General features: G+C 41.1%; 1 protein-coding gene across 3 annotated transcripts in view; it reads right to left on the bottom strand.

The window, feature by feature from the left end:
• Window positions 1-23,752, bottom strand: part of LOC135539913 (inositol 1,4,5-trisphosphate receptor type 1) — a 170,336-nt gene extending 146,584 nt beyond the window's left edge. For all 3 annotated transcript variants that reach the window (XM_064966161.1, XM_064966163.1, XM_064966164.1), the window contains exons 1-3: window positions 23,561-23,752; window positions 15,861-15,975; window positions 4,214-4,283 (exon numbers count right to left, since the gene is read on the bottom strand). The gene's annotated coding sequence lies outside the window, so the exon portion shown is untranslated. The remainder of the gene's footprint in view (window positions 1-4,213; window positions 4,284-15,860; window positions 15,976-23,560) is intronic.
• Between the last annotated feature and the right edge of the window lie 261 nt (window positions 23,753-24,013).

Raw genomic sequence — 24,013 nt, 5'->3', positions numbered from 1 at the left:
ACAGAAGCTGTTGGTAACAGTCTCCTAGGAGGAGATAAATTCAGAGAACTTCTCTGGGACATCAAAGACACAATTGTCATTCAGTGTACTCTGAGGAGACCTAAGCTTTATGGGTTATAAATACAGTACAAATATCTAGACTACAGCTAATGGTCACAACATATGATAGACAGAGCCCCACTCGCATTAAACCACATCATGTAATGTAGCAACTAACTCCCTGTATGAGTGGAATGCTTGTTAGTCTCAATGCCTTACAGCCATGCTTAAACATCCTCATTAACTCCTCACAGTGCGACACTTACTTATACAATCCTTTGATTACTGCAGTTACATCATACTTTTCTCACCTCCTCTGTGATATTTAGACACTAACACAGCCGAATGCTAAAACCTAAAATAAATAGATGGAACATCCAACTAAATCCAGACTAAAAAGATGAACATACTGTATTTTATTAGACAGATTTTGTGGTGTACATGTAAGTGATAATGCCCTATAGGAAGCCAGTGTTGGGAGAATATTGGCATCGGTGTTGTTAGAACCAAGACCAAGTCGAGGACCGGCAAACCGTGCCAATACAACGGGTTACCAACATATTCAAATAATGATTGACATATTTCCAATAAAAACGTTATTTTGATAAATGTATTTATACTAGTTCATCCTTCCACAAAATATAGTCCTGACATTAATCTATGGTTTCTACACAAGCCGGCTAGTCATTCGTTCTATCGGTTGCCAGAGACACGACCCAGTCATTCAGTCTTTTTGTTCTTTACCTACGGACACGATCCAGTTTGTTCTAAATGTTCCATAGCCATACTAGCTGGCAACGTTCTTATCCCTTGCTTGCTAGCTAACCAAATTAGTCACTTCAAACAGTGCAGCCAGAATAACAGCAGTAGCTGCATTTGCATAAACTGTTTTGTAGTGAAATTGATTTGGATGCCCCCATTACAATGAGATAAAGAGGTGCCATTTCACCTAGCATAGAAAAATGTGCTCTCTCGTCAGGACACTTTTGTTCAAAGAAGCTAGCCAACAACAAAGGTAACACAAACCTTTGTATATTTGACTCACCACCTGGATCCGGTCCTATGTAGCAAAATTTTAAATGTTTATTTTTTTATTTTTAACATTGAATAAAAGTAGAGACTCGGAGCTACAAAATTGTATATCATACACAGCATTTTTGAGGAACAATGGGAAAGTAATTGCTTTGAAGGGTGATACACTTGTAAACTCACCTTTGATTAAAAAGTGCCTTTAAATGTTTTGGTGACTACTGGAGAACTCTTCTTTGTCTACACCCATTCAGTATTGTTCACGCCCTCTTAAGCCAGCCCCACCCTTCTCTTTAAGGATTCTAACCTGAGTTGAAACTTGAGTGAGGTGCACATGTACAGTACATAAACAGATGCATGCACCATATATTTTCGTGGTGGACACTTGATACAGTCACATGATATTGTTGTGGTATGTAAAAAAAATCATGTTACGACCACAGATATCAATATTAATTTTATATGTCAATATTTTGCTGTCTTGCTAAGTGGATGGGTCTCTACAGAAGGTGCAAACGGTACAGACAAATAGTTTCTTGCATAGTAGCAATATCAAAAATAGTGTTGAAATAAAATACATGTACAAGAACAAGATCAATAATGATATCAGTGATAGATGAGGTGGTTATATGCATACAATCAGCGGTAAAGTGGCTGAGCAGCAGGATAAAAAAATAAAACTCCCTGAACTTCTCAAAAAGATAAGTTTGTCTAGCTGTGTCCACTTTGGTCTTTCTGAAGCACTGCTTGATGAGCCCGAAGCACCAGTCGGGGGCAAACTTGGTGTGGCCTGTGCTCAGGAAGTGAAGGTCCAGACTGGTGGAGCTTGTGCATACCAGGCACAATACCAGAGCACAAACTTGTTCTGGCTTTGGCCACTGCAGTTATCACAATTTAGGTCCCCATGCGGTTCCTCAACTCTGTCGTTGGTGAACAAATGGTGCATGTAGTTGATACCTGCGCTGCTGCCTTTGCTTGCTTGGGCCAGCTCTCTTTTTGATGGAAGGCCATTCTCCTTGTATGACTGGTGGAGAAGAATAAGGCTGGTTCTACTGATGTTGAAAGACAAATATTTTAGTATTATTATACAATAGATGAGAAATAGCATTCTGAGATAACATCGCTACACACAAATCATACACGTAACGTTAGATAGCTAGCTAGCCATCTAACATCAGCTGGCTAGCTAACTGTAAGCTTTAGATAGCAATACAAACCGATTGTCATAGATACCTAAAGGTAACCAAATAGGTTCAATGTTAGCTCGCTAACATTAGGCTATAACTAGCAATGTGAAATGGCATTCTGAGAAAACATCACTAACGATACACACAATTCATACACATAAATGAATGTTAGCTAGCAAGCCAGCAATCTAATCTCAGCTAAAAGCACGTTTTAACTTGGTCTTATGCTTAGACATATCAAGTTAATGTTAGCTAGCTAAAAAAATGAACTATAATCCCAATCCATAAAGTAATGTTACTAGCAATACAAACCAATACAAACCAAATAAGTTTGGTGCAATGTTAACGTTAGCTAGCAAGCCAGCCATCGAACTCCAGCTGGCTAGCTAACAGCAAGCCTTAACTTGCAATGAAAACAACTTTATGATAAAATTAGAAACGTATAATATCTGAAACTGTAGCTAGATTCTTACTCGTATATATGGATGAAAGCTTCACGGCAGACTGCAACCCCTTTCAATAAATAAGACGTCCTGTGTCATTTCCATTTGGTTTGCAGTTTGTTTGGCCTGTTGTGTTCCACTGATTTCAAAACTTGGTCAACTTCTTCCGTGACAACACTGTTGATCGCCGTTTCTTCCCCATCACCTTCATCAGAAGACTCTACAATGTATTCTTCAATGAAAATGTTTTATCTAAAATCAGGGATTTCCTCATCATTTGATTCATTTTCAGTCAGAGAGAGTCAAGCATGGCACGATCGTCCTCCAGAAAGTAGCCCATCACAACTTTTTCCCACTGACTTTTGTCGATAGCGCTTGATAAATTCAGGGCAACAAATGTTATTGAGAGCAGTAGCAACATATTTGCAGTTCTTATGTTACATCTTTAGAAAAAAATGCAGTAGAAAGGATTATCTACGTATAACGAGCAGCTCATTTTATAGACACAAGATACTACACCGCAGAACAATCTGAAACTCATCTCTCAGCATGTCCAGCCACTCATTATCTCGGATAATTATGGCTAGCGGGAACGTTCCTGCTATTTCTTTGGCTAAACCAACTAAGCTCTTAATTTAACAACTTTATTTGTATTTTACAGATAGCATAAAAGTTTGTTATTAAGGCATATGAAAGTTCACATGTTCGAGAAGGCATTTCTGCCAAAAACGCATTTTGATTTAAAAAAATGATGTTCAAAACAGCTCTCATGTGAATTCGTGACTTGTGACATATGCCTAGTTTCCTGAATCAGTCCAGCTGATTCATGATTTTGACTGACTGAGAAATGCTGCCTACCTGCCAGTCTCGCCCTGACAGAAATGTGAATTAATGTCTAGATACTTTTAGGCATTTTAACATCATAGATTTAGCCGGTGGTAACATGTGGAATAGACCCTGGCTGGAATGCTGTTTTAACCAATCAGCATTCAGTATTAAACCCACCCGTTGTATAAAAAGACACACAGGCTACAGTCACAGCCTGACACACTCACATTGCACATCAGCTTTGTAGGCCAAAAATGTTCCATGGGTGATAACGACCCTTGACCTGAGACTTAAAGGTCGTGAGTTCAGTTGTACTTCCTGTTATGGGGATAGAAATAACCCAACAGCCAGAGATATATCTCCCTTCATGAGCCTCAATATGTTCCTATTCTCACAGAATCACATCTGAGCAGGAAACATAGACAAGATTACACACACACACACACACACACACACACACACACACACACACACACACACACACACACACAGTGTCAAAGAGAGCAGCACTTTTTGAAGTCTATGTGGACAGGGAGGGATACTGGCGCTATCACCAGAGAAACGCAGTGTAATACAAGAAGAAACATCTCCAGTGGAAAACACTGTGTAAACAGGCTGGATTTACTGAGGTGACGTGGTGCTGCGTAAGCTGTAGTAGAATGAGAGGGGAGTATACCATTCTCTTACCTCTGAACTTTTTGGGGGATTGTTAAGGTCCCCTGTGTCGGGCTGTACCACACAGCGGTCATCTACCAGCCTGTGGAGAGAAGAGACAACGACGGATGTCAATCATGGACGGATGTCAATCATGGACAAGTCAGAAACACAGATAGTCCACATACACTCTTAACATGCCAATGAACACAAACCGTTTCAATATACTAGAACGTTCATGCACACATTCAAATGTGCACTCACACAGCTCTCTTTATTTTTAATATATAACCCCCTGGCTCTAAACAAATGTGTCTCGTTTCAGGAAACTAGGTGTATGTCGCACCTCACTACTTCACAGGAGAGGCATTTGAACGTAAACATGTATTTTTTTATCAAAATGTGTTTTTTTGGCAAAAATGTCTTCTGGAAAATGTGAATTTTCATGCCTTAATAACAAACTTGTAAATACAAATAAAATAGTAAAATTACAAGCCTAGTTGGTTCAGCCACGGAAAAAGACAGGAACTTTCCCGCTAGCCATGATTGGCTGAGATAATGTATGGGCTGGACATGCCGAAAGTTGAGTTTGGATTGGTCTGCCATGTAGCACACTTGTCTATAACTTCAGTATGTGTAGGTAATCCTTTCTAACACAGCTTTTTTTGAAAGATATCATGAAGAACTGCAAAAGTGTCGCTAATGCACTCCACTTTATGGAGGACTGAGTTTTGAAATCAGTGGAATGTCCAGTGGAAGCAGAGTATGATAGCTAAGGAGAAAATTCTGGTTTTTGATTGCAAATGGGAGTCAAAGAAGAACACACAGAAACCGATTGTATAAAACACCTGTCTCCGGATTACATCTTTAAACTAAGGGCAACCATGGCATCCGTGACAGAGAAGCGTTCATCCATGCACACAGGTAAGAGTCTCGCTAGCTACATTTTCAGATATTATACCTTTCTAATTTTGTCAGAAAGTTGTTTTCATTGCAAGTTAAAGAGTACTGTTAGCTAGCTGGCTTGCTAGCTAACGTTACGTGTACGATCAGTGTAGTAATATTATTCGTATCTCAGAGGCATTTGCATTGCTAGTTATAGCCTAATGTTAGCTAGCTAGCTAACATTGAACCTTGTTGGTTAGTTTTAGCTACCTACAGATTCATGTAGGGTAGTAACATTATGAGTTGGGATTATGGTTCATTGTTTAGCTATCTACATGTCTGAACAAAAGACTACACTATGCAAGTAACCATTTTACTGTCCGTTTACACCTTCTGTATCCTGTGCATGTGACAAATAAACTTATATATTTTATTTATTTGACATAGTGTGTTTACCAGAGACGGTAATGTGAAGAAAAACATGACCTGCACTCGTCAAATTAGGATATAACGTTAGGACAACAAGACAGTGTCCATGTTCTAAAATTCTCTGCTAGAATGCCCTGCTTTTATTTCGTCCCACTCATAAGCTATTTTCTATAATTAGCTCGCCATTAACTTACAAATAATGATCCTGTTGTGAGTTTATTTTCCTGTAATACGAATACAAGTCAAGACGTTGTCAGCTATAATATGGTCATTAATTGAACTGGAATGCAGGTAACAAGCAAGAAACGAACCAAAACATTGTTCAGAAAGTTGCTTTTAGTTGCCTGGTTTGCTAGACTGATATATACTAAATTGATTTTTACACAGAATGCATGGTGCCGCATAATTCTATGACACGTTATTTAAGTGCCAACCACTTACCATTAATGCTAGATAGTGCTAGTTTGACCACCAGAAGGCATCTTTGAGAAGCATTTGATAGCCTTCAATAGCGGCTGTACTAGAGAATTTAAAAATGTTTTGTAAGAACATAGTATATGGGACTGATTAAAACATTTTGCTTAATTAAATTTGCTTAATATTATGGTGTTTCTATTCCAAGAAAAAACAAAAAACCCTCTGGGTTTCCGTTAGGATGGAAAGGAAAATGTGGCGCTGCACAATGTGATGGTCAGGAGTAGGCTACAGTACTGGGGTATTTTGTTAAAGAATCCCCATGTCATGCGGGCACGCGGGAGACCGGGGATCAATTCTCCAATGGAGAGGAAGGAGTAGGCGGTCCTTGTAAAAAAATATTTGTTCTTAACTGACTTTTCTAGTTAAATAAAAGGTTGCACTAAGAGCATAACATTTCTACACCCGAATTGTAGTGTAACCAATAGCCAAAAGGAGATTCAGTCAAAATAAAAATCTCATTGATTTATCAAGACCAGTCCCCATGCTCGTCTCAGAGCAGCATGAAACAGTGCTAAAATAGTTGTAGGCTATTGCTTCAAAACCTATTGCTTCTAACTTCAGTATGCTCTTTAAATAAATAAGACCTACACCACTTTTAACAGCACATTACTCAACACCAGTGAGACTCATGTTGCCTACGGTAGGCCAAAACAAAATTGAAAAATATGACGTGACTCTCAGCCAATAATTACATTTGGAGGATATTTCTGTAATTCAGTGATATTTATTCCCGTAGTAATTCATTATGGATCCATAACTAAATAAACGTCGGCATTTTGAAATAATATTTGTTTCATTATTTTATTAATGAAAGCATAAAAATGCCATTATTAGCTACATTGTTGTAGTTTGAACGGGCAGACTGGCACTAAGAACAGCAGGAACATTTCCCTAGTCAGCGCCATTATTAACGCAATGCCCCTTAAAGTGTTGCCCTGTGCTACCCAGTGTGGCGGGGTCCACCCCCCTTCCATATGAGCTAGGTCTGTCTTCTGTGCGTGTCTCTGCGGCCCATTCCGTTCCCCCTGCCCTTGTGCCTTGAACCTCGCGCGCTTTCAGTGGATGGATGGATGGCAAGAAGGCAGGCAGGCAGGCAGGCAGGCAGGCAGGCGTTTACAAACACTTAGGTTGGAGTCATTAAAACTAATTTTTCAACCACTCCACACATTTCATGTTAAAAAACTATAGTTTTGGCAAGTCGGTTAGGACATCTACTTTGTGCATGACGAGTAATGTTTCCAACAATTGTTTACAGACAGATTATTTCAGGGTATCACAATTCCAGTGGGTCAGAAGTTTACATAGACTAAGTTGACTGTATCTTTAAACAGCTTGGAAAATTCCAGAAAATTATGTCATGGCTTTAGAAGAACATCACTTGAGTCAATTGGAGATGTACCTGTGGATGTATTTCAAGGCCTACTTTCAAACTCAGTACCTCTTTGCTTGACATCATGGGAAAATCAAAACAAATCAGCCAAGAAAAAAAAGAAGATTGTAGACGTCCACAAGTCTGGTTCATCCTTGAGAGCAATTTCCAAACGCCTGAAGTTAACACGTTCATATGTACAAACAATAGTACGCAAGTATAAACACCATGGGACCATGCAGCAGTCATACCGCTCAGGAAGGAGATGCGTTCTGTCTCCTAGAGATGAACATACTTTGGTGAGAAAAGTGCAAATCAATCCCAGAGCAAAAGCAAAGGACCTTGTGAACATGCTGGAGGAAACAGGTACAAAAGTATCTATATCCACAGTAAAACAAGTCCTATATTGACATAACCTGAAAGGCTGCTCAGCAAGGAAGAAGCCACTGCTCTAAAACCACCATAAAAAAAGCCAGACTACAGTTTTGCAACTGCACATGGGGACAAAGATTGTACTTTTTGGAGAAATGTCCTCTGGTCTGATGAAACAAAAATATAACTGTTTGGCCATAATGACCATTGTTATGTTTTGAGGAATAAGGGGGAGGCTTGCAAGCCGAAGAACACCATCCCAACCGTGAAGCACAGGGGTGGCAGCAGCATGTTGTGGGGGTGCTTTGCTGCAGGAGGGATGGTGTACTTCACAAAATAGATGGCATCATGAGGCAGGAAAATTATGTGGATATATAGAAGCAACATCTCAGGACATCAGTCAGGGAGTTAAAGCTTGGTCGCAAATGGGTCTTCCAAATGGACAATGACCCCAAGCATACTTCCAAAGTTGTGGAAAAATGGCTTAAGGACAACAAAGTCAAGGTATTAGAGTGTCCATCACAAAGCCCTGACCTCAATCCAATAGAAAATTTGTGGGCAGAACTGAAAAAGCATGTGAGCAAGGAGGCCAAAACACCTGGCTCAGTTACACCAGCTCTGTCAGGAGGAATGGGCCAAAATTCACCCAACTTATTGTGGGAAGCTTGTGGAAGGCTACCTGAAACATTTGACTCAAGTTAAACAATTTAAAAGGTAAATGGCTACCAAATACAAATTGAGTGTATGTAAACTTCTGACCCACTGGGAATGTAATGAAATAAATAAAAGCTAAAATAAATCAATCAATTCTTAAATTAAAGTGGTGATTTGAACTGACCTAAGACAGGGAATGTTTACAATGATTAAATGTTAGGAATTGTGAAAGTTGAAAGAGTTTAAATGTATATGTAAACTTCCGACTTCAACAGTATATACATTGTCCTGCTAATAACAGCGTTAAAAATATCTGTGAGAATATCCAAGAGACTTTTATATAACGAAATTAATAATACAAATTTAGAAAATTGCGTTGTTTAAAAAATAGCAATATTTTGGAGATGATTTTGTTTTCAAATAATGTAAAATGAGCAAGAAGGTCATTCTTGAACATGGGTAATACATTGTTACTAATTTGTAAATAAAGCCAGTTTGTCATTTAGAATTATTTAATTCTGTTTTCAGAGGGAGAGAAACCAAAAACCTACAGTTATCTCCTTGGTCTCTCAGTCAAGGCCAGCACGGGTATTGAACCAGCATCTGTAGCATCACAGCTTGCACCGCTATGCAATGTCTTAGACCGTTGCGCCACTGAGGCGCTGTGACAGCCCAGGATCAAACCCAGATCTGTAGGGACGCCTAGCACTGTGTACCGCTGCACTATTCTGGAGGCCCTTATTCACTCTGTTTAGCACATGGCCTCACATGTGAATGCTTAAAGGGTGGGTGGGGCTAAGGCTTAAGAGGGTGTGAATGATGCTGAATGGGTGAAGACAAAGAAGAGCTAGCTCTCGAGTAGGTGTACCGAATCATTCAAGGGCAATTTTCTCAAAAGTGGGGTTACAAGTTTATCAATTTCAAAGCAGAATTTACTTTCCCATTGTTCCCAAACTGAAATGCATGATATACCATTTTCTAGCGGTGAGTTTTTACTTTTATCCAATGTACAAAATACCATTTCAAATTTTGCTACATAAGATCGAATCGAGCCGGTGTATACATTTTTCCACATGGGTTATTCATATACAGTATTTGTAGAAAACCTGCAACTTTGCACATCGAGGGCTTGTAATTTTAACACAACAAGAAATTCCAGGTTAAGGGCTGGCAAGTAAGCATTTCATGGTAAGGTCTACACTTGTATTCGGCGCATGTGACAAATACATTTTGATTTGATCTAAGCACATTGTCAGCATGAGATCCTACAATAAAGCACCGTTGGACCCATACAAAGTACACTGTGTTTTCAAAACGTTCAACTACAGAGCACTGTTTATCCTGACTCCCTTAGTCACTATTGTTAAACCAATCACATACTTGTGATTTCACTGTGATGTTTCTTGATTCGCCGGTGCTCTTCCACAGTCCACACAATGATGAAGAAATGAGAGTTAGGATTAGTTGGCTGCTGCCAGTGGGTGGACAAGCTAGCATTCCTGTCGGTGACAAATTTAGCTTTTTACTGGCTCGGAATAAAGATTTGCCTGGACTCCAGCCAGATCCCACATCCATCCTAGTCGTGTTCCTGTGGACTCGTGGAGTGTCCACACACATGATCAGTCGTACTACACATGGACCTGTCTGTCTGCACCAGGGATACACCTCTCTGAACATGACAACACACTGAGGCTCCTGTCTACCATGTCAACCTCTGCAGAGCATTATACAGCATAGCTATACTGAGCATCTGAATGACGTTTGCTTAATGTGCAGCCTGGGTTTGTTAGATCAATGTGAGCAAGATTTATCACATACAGACACTGACATGTTTATCTTGTGGAGAACTGATAAAAATGTGATTGTCTGACCCTCGTTACTGTCTAATTCCAGTTACTGTACATTAATCCTACTTCAACAGCTGCTCTTCAGGTCAAGAGAACAGGCATCCTAAAAGACAAGAGGATTCTCAGACTAAAGCCCTGGAATCATACTGCATTGTTAAAAATCTAACCTTTGATTTGTCCCCTCAGGCTTTCTACTCTGGTTTGTGAGAGTTGGAGAAGGCCATCTGTTGGGTCCACACTTCAAATGGTGTGTTGTATGTATGCATCTTGGTTTTTGAGTGTGATTACTGCAGTGTGTGTGTGCATGAGTGCACCAGATGGTTCTTGGAGAGGGCAAGTGATGTCAACCGTGTGCATTTGTCATAATGACATGGTATCAGAGCATGACCTGTGTGTTTAGGGTTCATTTCAGGAGTTATTGTATAATAGTAACCTGTAAGAAAAGAGGGTCTATGATAATACCCTCACCTCTCTCCCTACAATCCTATCCCTGAAGGATTGGGGGGTAAGAGGTTAAAGAGCACACTGATGGTGAATTTGAAAAGGAATTTCTCCATAAGCTGTAGCATTAGGTTCCCAGCTCTGTAGATGTGTAGGTCATGTTAAACCCTGAAGCTCCTATTCTTTGACGTTTGAAATTGTATTATATGTTGTGTGTATGTGTGAGATTGTGTTTGTTTTTACTATCCTTGTGACATTGGTGGAAAAAGTACCCAATTGTCATACTTGAATAAAAGATACCTTATTAGAAAATGCCTCAAGTAAACGTCACCCAGTAAAATACTACTTGAGTAAAAGTCTAAAAGTATTTGTTTTGAAATATACTAAAGTATCAAAAGGAAATGTAATTGCAAAAATATACTTAAGTATAAAAAGTGAAAATTTAAAATATATTAGGCAAACCAGGTGGCACAATTTTCAGTTTTTTTAAATTATGGATAGTCAGGGGCACACGCCAGCACTCAGATATAATTTACAAATTAAGCATGTGTTTAGTGAGTCCGTCGGATTAGCGGCAGTAGGGATGACCAGGGATGTTCTCTCGATGAGGACCATTTTCCTGTCTTGTTAAGCATTCAAAATGCAGTGAGTACTTTTGCGTGACAGGAAAAATGTATGGAGTAAAAGGTACATTCAACAAAAATATGTAAAGTGTCGGTCCCATGTTTAATGAACTGAAATACAATACCCCAAAAAGCATTTCTCATTTGCCAAGATAATCCATCAACCTGAAAGGTGTGGTATATCAAGAAGCTGATTAATCATCATTGTCATTGCACAGGTGCACCTTGTGCAGGGGACAATAAAAGGCCACTAAAATGTGCAGTTTTGTCACAACACAATGCCACAGATGTCTGAAGCTGAGGGTGCATGCAATTGGCATGCTGACTGCAGCAATGTCCACCAGAGCTTTTGCAGAGAATATAATATTAATTTCTCCATCGTAAGCTGCCTCCAATATCGTTTAGAGAATTTGGCAGTACGTCCAACCGGCCTCACAATAGCAGACCACGTGTATGGCATCGTGTGGACGAACGATTTGCTGATGTCAACGTCCTGAACAGAGTGCCCTATGGTGGCGGTAGGGTTATGGTATGGGCAGGCATAAGCTACGGACAATTAACACAATTTCATTTATAAATGGCAATTTGAATGCACAGAGATACTGTAAAGAGATCATGGAGGCCCATTGTCGTACCATTCATCCGTGGCCATCACCTCATGTTTCGGCTTGATAATGCGTTGCCATGTCTCAATAATCTGTAACAATTTCTAGAAGCTAAAAATGTCCTAGTTCTTCCATGGTCACCAGACTCCATACTCACCAGACATGTCACCCATTGAGCATGTTTGGGATGCTCTGGATCTACATGTTCGACAGTATGTTCCAGTTCCCTCCAATATCCAGCAACTTCGAGCAGCCATTAAAGAGGAGTGGGACAATATTCCACAGGCCAAAATCAATAGCCTGATCAACTCTATGCGAAGGAGCTGTGCCACACTGCACAAGGGAAAATTATATTTGAGGCTTAGGTTTAAGGTTAGGATAACAATTCACATTAGGGTTAGGTTTAAGGTTAACTTTAGGAATTTTGAATGGGAATCAATTGTTTGGTCCCCACAAGGATAGTAAAACAACTGAGTGGAGGCAGTGAGGTCTCTTTCTGCTGTGACTCAGTCTGATCCATTTTTCATGAGCAGCAGGGGGGTTCCAGGGGTAGTGAGCCTCTAGAAGTAAGGTGGGATTGATCTTATGTAGAAGTTGTGTGTGTGTGTTGATCATAATCATAAAGTTTAAGTGATAATACATTTAATATATACAAGAGGGGAAAAAAAGTAGTGTCTCCACCTCCAACCTCCCATCCCAACCAGCCAAGAGGTCTCCATCCAATCCAATTGTTTGTATGTGTTGTACAAATAACAATTTATACAGCCCTTGTTGGGCTTTAGCTGAGATGATTATTTACAGTCAAGCATATTTTTCCAGGCTTCAAATGCTCCTTGACTAGAACCATTGATTCTTGTGGTCAATAATCACTGGTATTATGGTCCAATGTACTTTTTCTCTCTCTCTCGTCCACATGCACAAGCATGCTGGTGTCCGTACACACACAAACATCTTACCATTGTGTTCATTGCTTCCCACTTACTTCCAATTCCTCCCAGTAAATTATACATACTATCATGGTCATGGAGCCATCCAGGACCAGACATCCACTTCAAAGGGCTTAGTTCTCCCAGCCCTGTTCTTTGGGAAAAGTGGGAACGTCATTTATCAACTCTTCCAAACCACGCTCTATCAGTGGCCCACAGACGGCCGAAGGCAGAGGGGCCCCTGTGCAGCAAAGTAGAGACCCCTCCACCTGACACACACAGCCCTTCGTGCCAGTACCTCCCAGCCACAATAAACTTCCCCAAGAGGTTAACTGACACACAGGCCACACCATCTCTTCTGTGATTAATCTCCACAGCATTCCTCTATCAAACACACTCATCTTAATATGGGGACTCACACACACACCACATCCACCACAGACAAAAGTAATTTATATATGCACTGCAGAGCTTTGATGGCATTACCTTTATGACCTTTTCAAGTGTAGATGAAGCTATGAATTCACCCTTAAAGGGATAGTTCCCTCCCAAATGAAAGTCTGTCAGACATTTTCAGACCTCAAAACTGGCCTAATGCCTAGATAAGTTCAAGTTCCATGGGATCTGCTGAATAGATCCAGCTGACTGCTTTTGAACGGCATCCGTGGTCAGGAAGACAAGTGGTCAGACAAAGCAGATGCTAAGCTACAGGACTGTTTTGCTAGCACAGACTGGAATATGTTCCGGGATTCCTCTGATGGCATTAATGAGTACACCACGTCAGTCATTGGCTTCATCAATAAGTGCATCGATGACGTCGTCTCCACAGCGACCGTACGTACATACCCCAACATGGATTACAGGCAGCATCCGCACTGAGCTAAAGGCTAGAGCTGCCGCTTTCAAGGAGCGGGACTTTAACCCGGAAGCTTATAAGAAATCCCGCTATGCCCTCCGATGAACCGTCAAACAGACAAAGCATCAATACAGGACTAACATCGAATCGTACTACACCGGCTCTGATGCTCATCGGATGTGGCAGGGCTTGCAAACCATTACAGACTACAAAGGGAAGAGCTGCCCAGTGACACGAGCTAAACAACTGTGCTCGCTTCGAGGGAAATAACACTGAAACATGCATGACAGCACCAGCTGTTCCGGATGACTGTGTGTTCACGCTCTCTACAGCCGATGTGAGTAAGACATTTAAACAGGTAAACATTCACAAGGCTGCAGGGCCAGACGTTTTACCAGCATGCGCTGACCAACTGGCAAGTGTCTTCACTGACATTTTAGACCTTTCGAGTCTGTAATACCAACATGTTTTAAGCAAACCACCATAGCCCGTGCCCAAGGACCCTGCCTAAATGACTACCGACCCGTAGCACTCATGTCTGTAGCCATGAAGGGCTTTGAAAGGCATGTCATGGCTCACATCAACACCATCATCCCAGAAACCCACTCCAATTTGCATACCGCCCCAACAGATCCACAGATGATGCAATCTCTATTGCACGCCACACTGCCCTTTCCCACCTGGACTAAAGGAACACCTATGTGAGAATGCTATTCATTGACTACAGTTCAGCGTTCAACCCCATAGTGCCCTCAAAGCTCATCAATAAGCTAAGGACCTTGGGACTTAACACCTCTCTCTGCAACTGGATCCTGGACTTCCTGACGGGCCACCCCCAGGTGGTAAGTAAAGGTAACAACACATCCGCCACGCTGATCCTTAACACAGGAGCCCCTCAGGGGTGCGTGCTCAGTCCCCTCCTGTACTCCCTGTTCACGCATGACTGCACGGCCAGGCACAACTCCAACATCATCATAAAATTTGCAGATGACACAACAGTGATAGGCCTGATCACCAACAACGATGAGACAGTCTATAGGGAGAAGGTCAGAGACCTGGCAGTGTGGTGCCAGGACAGCAACCTCTCCCTCAACAAGACAAAGGAGATGATTGTGGACTACAGAAAAAAAGAGGACTGAGCATGTCCCCATTCTCATCAACGGGGCTGCAGTGGGGCAGATTGAGAGCTTCAAGTTCCTTGGTGTCCATATCACCAACAAACTAACATGGTCCAAGCACACCAAGACAGTCGTGAAGGGGGCACAACAAAACCTATTCCCCCACAGGTGCCTAAAAAGATTAGGCATGGGTCCTCAGATCCTCAAAAGGTTCCACAGCTGCACCATCGAGAGCATCACTGGTTGCATCACGGCCTGGTATGGCAACTGGTCAGTCTACGACCGCAAGGCATAGGATAGTGCGAACAGCCCAGTACATCATTAGGGCCAAGCTTCCTGCCATCCAGGACCTCTATACCAGGCGGTGTCAGAGGAAGGCCCTAAAAAGTGTCAAAGACTCCAGCCACCCGAGTCATAGACTGTTCTCACTGCTATCGCACAGCAAGCGGTACCGGAGCTGGGTCCAAAAGGCTTCTAAACAGCTTCTACCCCCAAGCCATAAGACTCCTGAATGTCAAGACAATTACACCACTGCTGCTCTAAGTTGTCATCTATGCATAGTTATTAAAGTAACTCTACCTACATGTACATACTACCTCAACTAATCGGTTCCCCTGCACATTGACTCTGTATCGGTACCGCCCTGTATATAGTCTCGCTATTGTTATTTTACTGCTACTGCTCTTTAATTATTTGTTACTTTAATCTCTTATTCTTATCCATATTTTTTTTTTTTATCTGCATTGTTGGTTATGGGCTTGTAAGTAAGCATTTCACTGTAAGGGCTACCTACACCTGTTGTATTCGGCTCATGTGACAATACAGTTTTATTTGATCACTCAGGATCGTGCACAGACCATTAGAGGGACAGGTGCTCAAAGTGAAAAATTGTGTTGACTTAGATATGAATGTAAGTAAATGATCTAATGTTCCTGTAGCCACATTTCAGTGATTCCTCCATCCCAAATGAATGGGAAAGAAATAGGCACCATCTAAAATGACTACAATAGATGGTATCCATGTTTGCCAATCAGTGATAATAGCTAAAGGATAAAAGGGATAGGTGAAATTAACTCACCCCAGAGTGCTGATAAAGCCGTTGGTGGAGCCCTCTGCATACAGGGAGCAGATGTCCCCGATGTGTAGGAAACTGGACATCTTATCCGACATGTCTCACACACACAGGGCCACACCTGGAGGAGAGGAGAGGCAAGGAGAAGTACTGTAACAAATAGAAATCACAACACACATTTTTTTTTTAAATGGAGAGAAAAAAATCATTTCTGAACTGGGCAGGTCACACGGTCAGGAATAACCCAGGATCCAAAGAGTGATATTTGTGAGTCTTAATTTTCCCAGCTAACGATTTTAGGCAGAGAACGTTTTTGTAATGTTAACCCGCAATGTTCCTCTACTGTTTGAGTGTCCAGTTTTCCATTGGTTAGCGGAACAATCTATATATGTTAGTAAAAACCTTCTGGGAACCTTTTTAGCAAGTTTTGGCATTAGAGTAAGGAAAACATTCCCTTAATGTCAGACACAACAGACCCAGAAAGTGGTTACCATGTTCTCAGAATGTACAATTTGAATGTTCTAGACACATTTCATGGTACTTTGAATAACTTGCACGTGTCCAGTTCTGTGGGTTAGGAGAGAAGTCCATCAACGTCCCACCAAACATACACAGAACATGGTTGCCATGTTCTCAGAATATAAGATATTGTTCATGACACGTTTCATGAGAACAATGCAAGAACATTCGTGTCCAATTTTCTGTGGGTTAGGAGAATATTGGTGACATGGTTACCATGTTCTCAGAACATAAGATATTAAAAATAAAATAAAATATTGACACATTTCAAGAACATTTCTGCACAGCAAATTCTCCAGTGTTTAATCAAATTTTGCACACCCAATTTTTCAGTTTTTGATTTGTTAAAAAAAGTTTGAAATATCCAATAAATGTCGTTCCACTTCATGATTGTGTCCCACTTGTTGTTGATTCTTCACAAAAAAATACAGTTTTATATCTTTATGTTTGAAGCCTGAAATGTGCCAAAAGGTCGCAAAGTTCAAGGGGGCCGAATACTTTCGCAAGGCACTGTACATATGACCTACATGAATACATTGTGCATGATCATTTATACAGTAATTATTATTCAACAGTCCTCACCTGGGATTTAAAAACTGACAACCTCCTGGTTCACAGTACGCCGATCTTCCTGCGACGCCACCATGTCAGTGTCATGTCTCAGTTAATCTGACTATTCTCATCTTTGATTGATTTACTTATTTCAGCAATTAAAGGGCTTTCAGTATAGTCATCTTATGTTGGTGGAGCATGTTAACCTGTTTTAATGATACTCCCTAATCACTATTACCAAAAGTTCTATTTTTTTAAGTGTACTTTTAACATAACTGAGATGTGAATGCACTTTGAAGTACCTTATTGCTTACAACCTTACACCTATCAAGTTGTTTCAGATCTACACAAGTGCCTAAGGAGGAGGGGTTAGTGCTTCTTCTGGACAGGACAGGGGCTAACTATACTGGTCCAATAAGCACAGCCTATCCTTTATTGGGAAAGTGGTTAGGGTCTTGGTCATTGGTGCTGGTGGCCTGGGTTTGAGACCTGCTAGGGGAAAATCACCCTACTCTAACATTCTTGCTCGCACACGCTTTTTCAGTTCTGCCCACCAAATTTCTATATGATTGAGGTCAGAGCTTTGTGATGGCCACTCCAATACCTTGACTTTGTTGTCCTTAAGCCATTTTGCCACAACTTTGGAAGTATGCTTGGGGTCATTGTCCATTTGGAAGACACATTTGCGACCAAACTTATTGACTGATGTCTTGACTCTTGAGATGTTGCTTCAATGGATCCACATAATTGTCCTTCCTCATGATGCCATCTATTTTGTGTAGTGCACCAGTCCCTCCGGCAGCAAAGCACCCCCACAACATGATGCTGCCACTACTGTGCTTCACGGCTGGGATGGTGTTCTTCGGCTTGCAAGGCTCCCCCTTTTTCCTCAAAACGTAACAATGGTCATTGTGGCCAAACAGTTATATTTTTGTTTCATCAGACCAGAGGACATTTCTCTAAAAAGTACGATCTTTGTCCCCATGTGCAGTTGCAAACAATGGTCTGGCTTTTTTTAAATGGCCATTTTGAAGCAGTGGCTTCTTCCTTGCTGAGCAGCCTTTCAAGTTATGTCAATATAGGACACGTTTTACTGTGGATATAGATACTTTTGTACCCGTTTCATCCAGCATCTTCACAAGGTCCTTTGCGGATGTTCTGGGATTGATTTGCACCAAAGTATGTTCATCTCTAGGAAACAGAACGCGTCTCCTTCCTGAGCTGTATGATGGCTGTGTGTTCCCATGCTTCTTATACTTGCGTTCTATTGTTTCTACAGATGAACGTGGTACCTTCAGGCCTTTTCGAAATTGCTCCCAAGGATGAACCAGACTTGTGGAGGTCTACAATAATTTATTTTGATTTTTCCATGATGTCAAGCAAAGAGACACTGAGTTTGAAGGTAGGCATTGAAATACATCCACAGGTACAACTTAGTGTATGTAAACTTCTGACCCACTGGAATTGTGATACAGTAAATTATAAGTGAAATTATATGTCTGTAAACAATTGTTGGAAAAATTACTAGTCCTAACAGACTTTCCAAAACTATAGTTTGTTAACAAGAAATGTGTGGAGGGGTTGAAAAATTTGTTTTAATGACTCCAACCTAAGTGTATGTAAACTTCCAACTTCAACTGTATCAGACAGGTGTGTTGTAACTGTTGCCAAATAATGACATTAACTGACCTAGTATATCGCTAAGAATGTGAGAGTAGGGTGATTACCTTAGTGGGTCTCGAACCCAGGCCACCAGCACCAATGATGACAAATGCCCAATAAGGGATCGCTCTATGGCATGTGCTTATTGGGCCAATATATCTCAGCCATGGCCAAAAGATATCACCACTCATGTAGATGAAACCACTTGATAGGAGTAAGCGATAGGGTAAATCTCAACTCTGTTAAAAGTATACTTAAGAAAAATAAATAATTTAACTGATCATAGTGATTCAAGAGTATGATTAAAAACAGGTTAACATGCCCCACCAACATTATACCACTATACTGAAAGCTCTTAAATCGCTGAAATAAGTATATCAAATAAATAATGAGAATAGTCAGATTAACCGATACCTGACATGGTGGCATAGCGGGATGATTGGAGTACAGTAAATCAAGAGGTTGTCAGTTCAAATCCCAGGTGAGGTTATGTTGAATAATAATTACTATGAAAATGCACAATGTGGGCCTCCCGAACGGAGGGTCAGCGGTCTAAGGTACTGCATCACAGTGCTAGAGGTGTCCCTACAGACTTGGGCTGTATCATAACCAGACGAAATCCTATGGGGCGGTGCACAATTGTCCAGGTTAGGGAAGGTCTGCCTGGGGGAGCTTAACTTTGCTCATTGTGATCTAGAGACTCCTTGTGGCGGACCGGGCACCTGTAAGCTGACTCCGGTTGTCAGTTGAATGTTGTTGCCTCTGACACATTGGTGTGGCTGGCGGGTGTGTTTTAAGTTTGGTGGGTCATGTTTCGGAGGAGTCATGACTTCCCTGAATTGAAACGGGATTGAATCCAGCTTGGGTCAGTGTTACAATAACACAGTGTCACCTTCGAACTTGTTGAACTGACGGGTCTGTCACTCCCTCCACCATATAGCCCAGGACAGGTCTCATAACCACAGGTGCCTGTTGGGGAGTTGCAGTGATGAGACAAGATTGAAAAAGGGGGTAAAAATAAATAAAATCACAATGTCAAATATGTACGTTAAAAGCACAGTGTCCCTAACCTTACAAAAAGATATGAATGGATAAGTGATCCACCAATCAGGACCTTGATTGGCTCAGCAAACGTAACAAAGCCTGATGTGTAATTAAACTTTTTATTTGGGCGGGGGGGACGGGGATACACAGCAACCTTCCCATGAAAAGTGTATGTTTAGCTTGACGTTGATGGAATATTCTTCTAATCCAGATACAACTGGACACATGCACATTCTTCAACGTTACCATGAAGTGTGTCTAGAACATGAATATCTTATATTCTGAGAACATTGTAACCATGTTCTGGGTATATTCTATTTGACACTCAGGAAATAGTCTCTTGGAAACATTCATTGCACGTCACAGGAACATTCCTATGACAACATTAGTTAATTGCCTAATGAGACCCTTAAGGCAACATTCTCTAAAGTTTTGGGAAAGTTTGTTGTTAGCTGCGGAGAAATCCAAGAGAGAGAAGTAGCAGGAGGATTTGCATGGGGCCAGGCACTATCTGATGCTCCAGCCAGGTGTGTGTGGGTGAGGGGTAAACAGTTAATGATTAGGAGAGGCAGAGAGAAACAGGAAGGCCATGCACCTGTGGTTATTAGACCTGTCCTGGGCTATATGGTGGAGGGAGTGACAGAACCGTCAGTTCAACAAGTTCGAAGGTGTCACTGTGTGTTATTGTAACACTGACCCAAGCTGGATTACAATCAGGGCTGGATTCAATCCCCTTTCAATTCAGGGAAGTAAGTGAAAACAGCCCATTACTTTCTATTGGACTTGGACTGAATTGTAAAGTTACACCAAATCTGGTCAGTGATTAGAATACAATGTATGACATCTTGGGATGACACATGGTCTAGACTTTAGTAGTGCATGGTTATTGTTATGCAGGTGTTACAGTGCCCAGTGAGTAAAGCTGTGTCCTATGCTGTGTTAATACCCTTAAGAGCCAGTCCTTATCATGCCCCCATGTCTCGAACATCACAAACAGTGAGAAAGCCTGGACACTGAGGCTACCGACCACAGAAAACTTGACACATTAATGTTCTTGTAATACTCCCATGAAACACGTCTACAATACTATTATCTTAAATTCTGAGAAAATGGTAACCATGTTCTGGGTAACTTATATTTGACACTTAGGGAATGGTCTGTTGGAAACATTCCTTGCACATCACAAGAACATTCATATGACAACATTGATTAATTACCTAATGGGACTTAAGGGAATGTTCTCTAAATCTGTGGGAACGTTTGTTGTTAGCTGAGGAGAAATCCCAGCGAGAGGTATCAGGAGGATTTGCAGGGTGGTGCGGTCTGTCCAACACATCACCGGGTGCAAACTACCTGCCCTCCAGGACATGATGTCATAGGAAGGCCAAAAAGATCATCAAGGACAACAACCACCCAAGCCACTACCTGTTCACCCCGCTATGATCCAGAAGGCAAAGTCAGTACAGATGCATCAAAGCTGGGACAGAGAGACTGAAAAATATCAATCTCAAGGCCATCAGACTGTTAAATAGCCATCACATTAGAGGCTGCGGCCTATATACATGGACTTGAAATCACTGATAACTTTAATAATTGGAACACTAATCACTTTAATAACTTGCATTACTCATCTCATATGTATTAGAGGTCAACCGATTAATCGGAATGGCCGATTAATTAGGGCCGATTTCAAGTTTTCATAACAATTGGAAATCTGTATTTTTGGGTGCCGATTTGCCAATTAAAAAAATAAATAATTATACCTTTATTTAACTAGGCATGTCAGTTCAGAACACATTCTATTTTCAATGACGGCCTAGGCAGTTAACCCACCGTTCCTCGTTCAGGGGCAGAACGACAGATTTTCACCTTGTCAGCTCGGAGGATCCAATCTTGCAACCTTACAGTTAACTAGCCCAACGCAATAACGACTTGCCTCTCTCGTTGCACTCCACAAGGAGACTGCCTGTTACGCGAATGCAGTAAGCCAAGGTAAGTTGCTAGCTAGCATTAAACTTATCTTGTAAAAAACAATCAATCATAATCACTAGTTAACTACACATGGTTGATGATATTACTAGATATTATCTAGCGTGTCCTGCGTTGCATATAATCTGACTGAGCATACAAGCATACAAGTATCTAAGTATCTGACTGAGCGGTGGTAGGCAGAAGCAGGTGCGTAAACATTCATTCAAACAGCACTTTTGTGCGTTTTCCCAGCAGCTCTTCGTTGTGCATCAAGCATTGCGCTGTTTATGACTTCAAGCCTATCAACTCCCGAGATGAGGCTGGTGTAACCGAAGTGAAATGGCTAGCTTGTTAGCGTGCGCTAATAGCGTTTCAAACGTCACTCGCTCTGAGCCTTCCAGTAGTTGTTCCCCTTGCTCTGCATGGGTAACGCTGCTTCGATGGTGGCTGTTGTCGTTGTGTTGCTGGTTCAAGCCCAGGGAGGAGCGAGGAGAGGGAAAGAAGCTATACTGTTACACTGGCAATACTAAAGTGCCTATAAGAACATCTAATAGTCAAAGGTTAATGAAATACAAATGGTATAGAGGGAAATAGTCCTATAATAACTACAACCTAAAACTTCTTACCTGGGAATATTGAAGACTCATGTTAAAAGGAACCATCAGCTTTCATATGTTCTCATGTTCCGAGCAAGGAACTGAAACGTTAGCTTTCTTACATAGCACATATTGCACTTTTACTTTCTTCTCCAACACTTTGTTTTTGCATTATTTAAACCAAATTGAACATGTTTCATTATTTATTTGAGGCTAAATTGATTTTATTTATGTATTATATTAAGATAAAATAAGTGTTCATTCAGTATTGTTGTAATTGTCATTATTACAAATAAAATTAATCGGCCGATTAAATCGGCATCGGATTTTTTGGTCCTCCAATAATCGGTATCGGTGTTGAAAAATCATAATCGGTAGACCTTTAATATGTATATACTGTACTCTATCCTATTCTACTGCATCTTAGTCTGCCACTGACATTGCTCATCCAAATATTTATATATTCTTAATTCCAATCTTTTACTTTCAATTGTGTGTATTGTTAGATATTACTGCACTGTTGGAGCTATAAACACAAGCATTTTGCTAGAAACACAAGCATTTCACTACACACGCAATAACATCTGCTAAACACATGTATGTGTCAAATAAAATTAGATTTGACCTGTCCAGAAACTCCAGACTAACTATAGGCTGTCAATGGAGCCTGGAGTTTTTCCTGTTCATGTGGCTGGTAGAGAAAAACTCCTGGAACATACTGCACCTACTGAGTCCCGGCTCACATTAGTGACATTTCAGTCTACAGAGTTCCTACTGTGCGAGTCTAGTAGCCTACACACATACATATTATTTGCCTACACTGCAACATCCCCCAGGAGTGAGTATAATGAGGCTGACCTCAAGGCCTGGTTTCAGAGCAGTCATCTTAGAAACATACTCGAAGAAAAACAAAAACATGGTGAACAATTCAGCCCATCATATTACCTCAAAACCACATTGCCTAACATTTAGTAGACAACAACAGTGCACGACATAGATATAACATTACTGTCATGTTTATCAGCATGATGTCCAAGCTACTGGGCAAACTGCCAGCACAAATCCATATTTCTCAGTCTTCTTTCAAAAAGGGATAGTGTATGAAATCACTCGAACTGTACTGAGCTTCAGCACATCTGAGTCGAGTAGCCTACAGTTTGAACACTTGCGTTGCTTCAATTGTTCAATTATATTATATTTTATATCAGATTGGCAAAACCGTGTTACTCAACTCGGGGGGGGGGATAGTTTAATCAGCGTCGGTGCAGATACATTGTTGCGCTTCTTCCCTCGCCACAAGCAATACATTTTTAAGAGGCGGGGATGCTCCCGCAAACTGTACAGAGTTGTGGTCAACTTTACCTTTGCTGGGGTAAGAGGTTGGGAGCGACGCGCGAGGCTGGGTCAACGGGAGAGCATGGCAGCGATATACCGCTTTCAACTAATCCATAGCACGGAGATTCAGTCGGCGAGTAGAGTCCGATTTTTTTGACAGCTCAATCCAATCACCTTGCCTTCCGTTCGTTCGCTACATGAGCGCTCGTCCCCGCGTGAAGGTCTGAAACCCCTCATAAAATTATATACCAGTGCTGGTTTCTGGGAAATGATGTTTCATGAATTATTCCTTCGGATACTTAACAAAACAGAAAGCAAATGTATGACTACAAGTCCCAAAGTATAGTGAGTATTGCGCGTTATTTAAAGAAACTTCTCCAAACTTTAGACACTGCTGGAGGAAGTGCAATTAAAATGTAAATCAAGAACTATACACAAACATTATGACACACATTGTAAATCATGAGTATGCTGAAATGA

The sequence above is a fragment of the Oncorhynchus masou genome, chromosome 5 (assembly GCF_036934945.1).
Source record: "Oncorhynchus masou masou isolate Uvic2021 chromosome 5, UVic_Omas_1.1, whole genome shotgun sequence".
NCBI lineage: Eukaryota > Metazoa > Chordata > Actinopteri > Salmoniformes > Salmonidae > Oncorhynchus > Oncorhynchus masou.
This window is presented reverse-complemented; position numbering and strand designations above follow the sequence as displayed.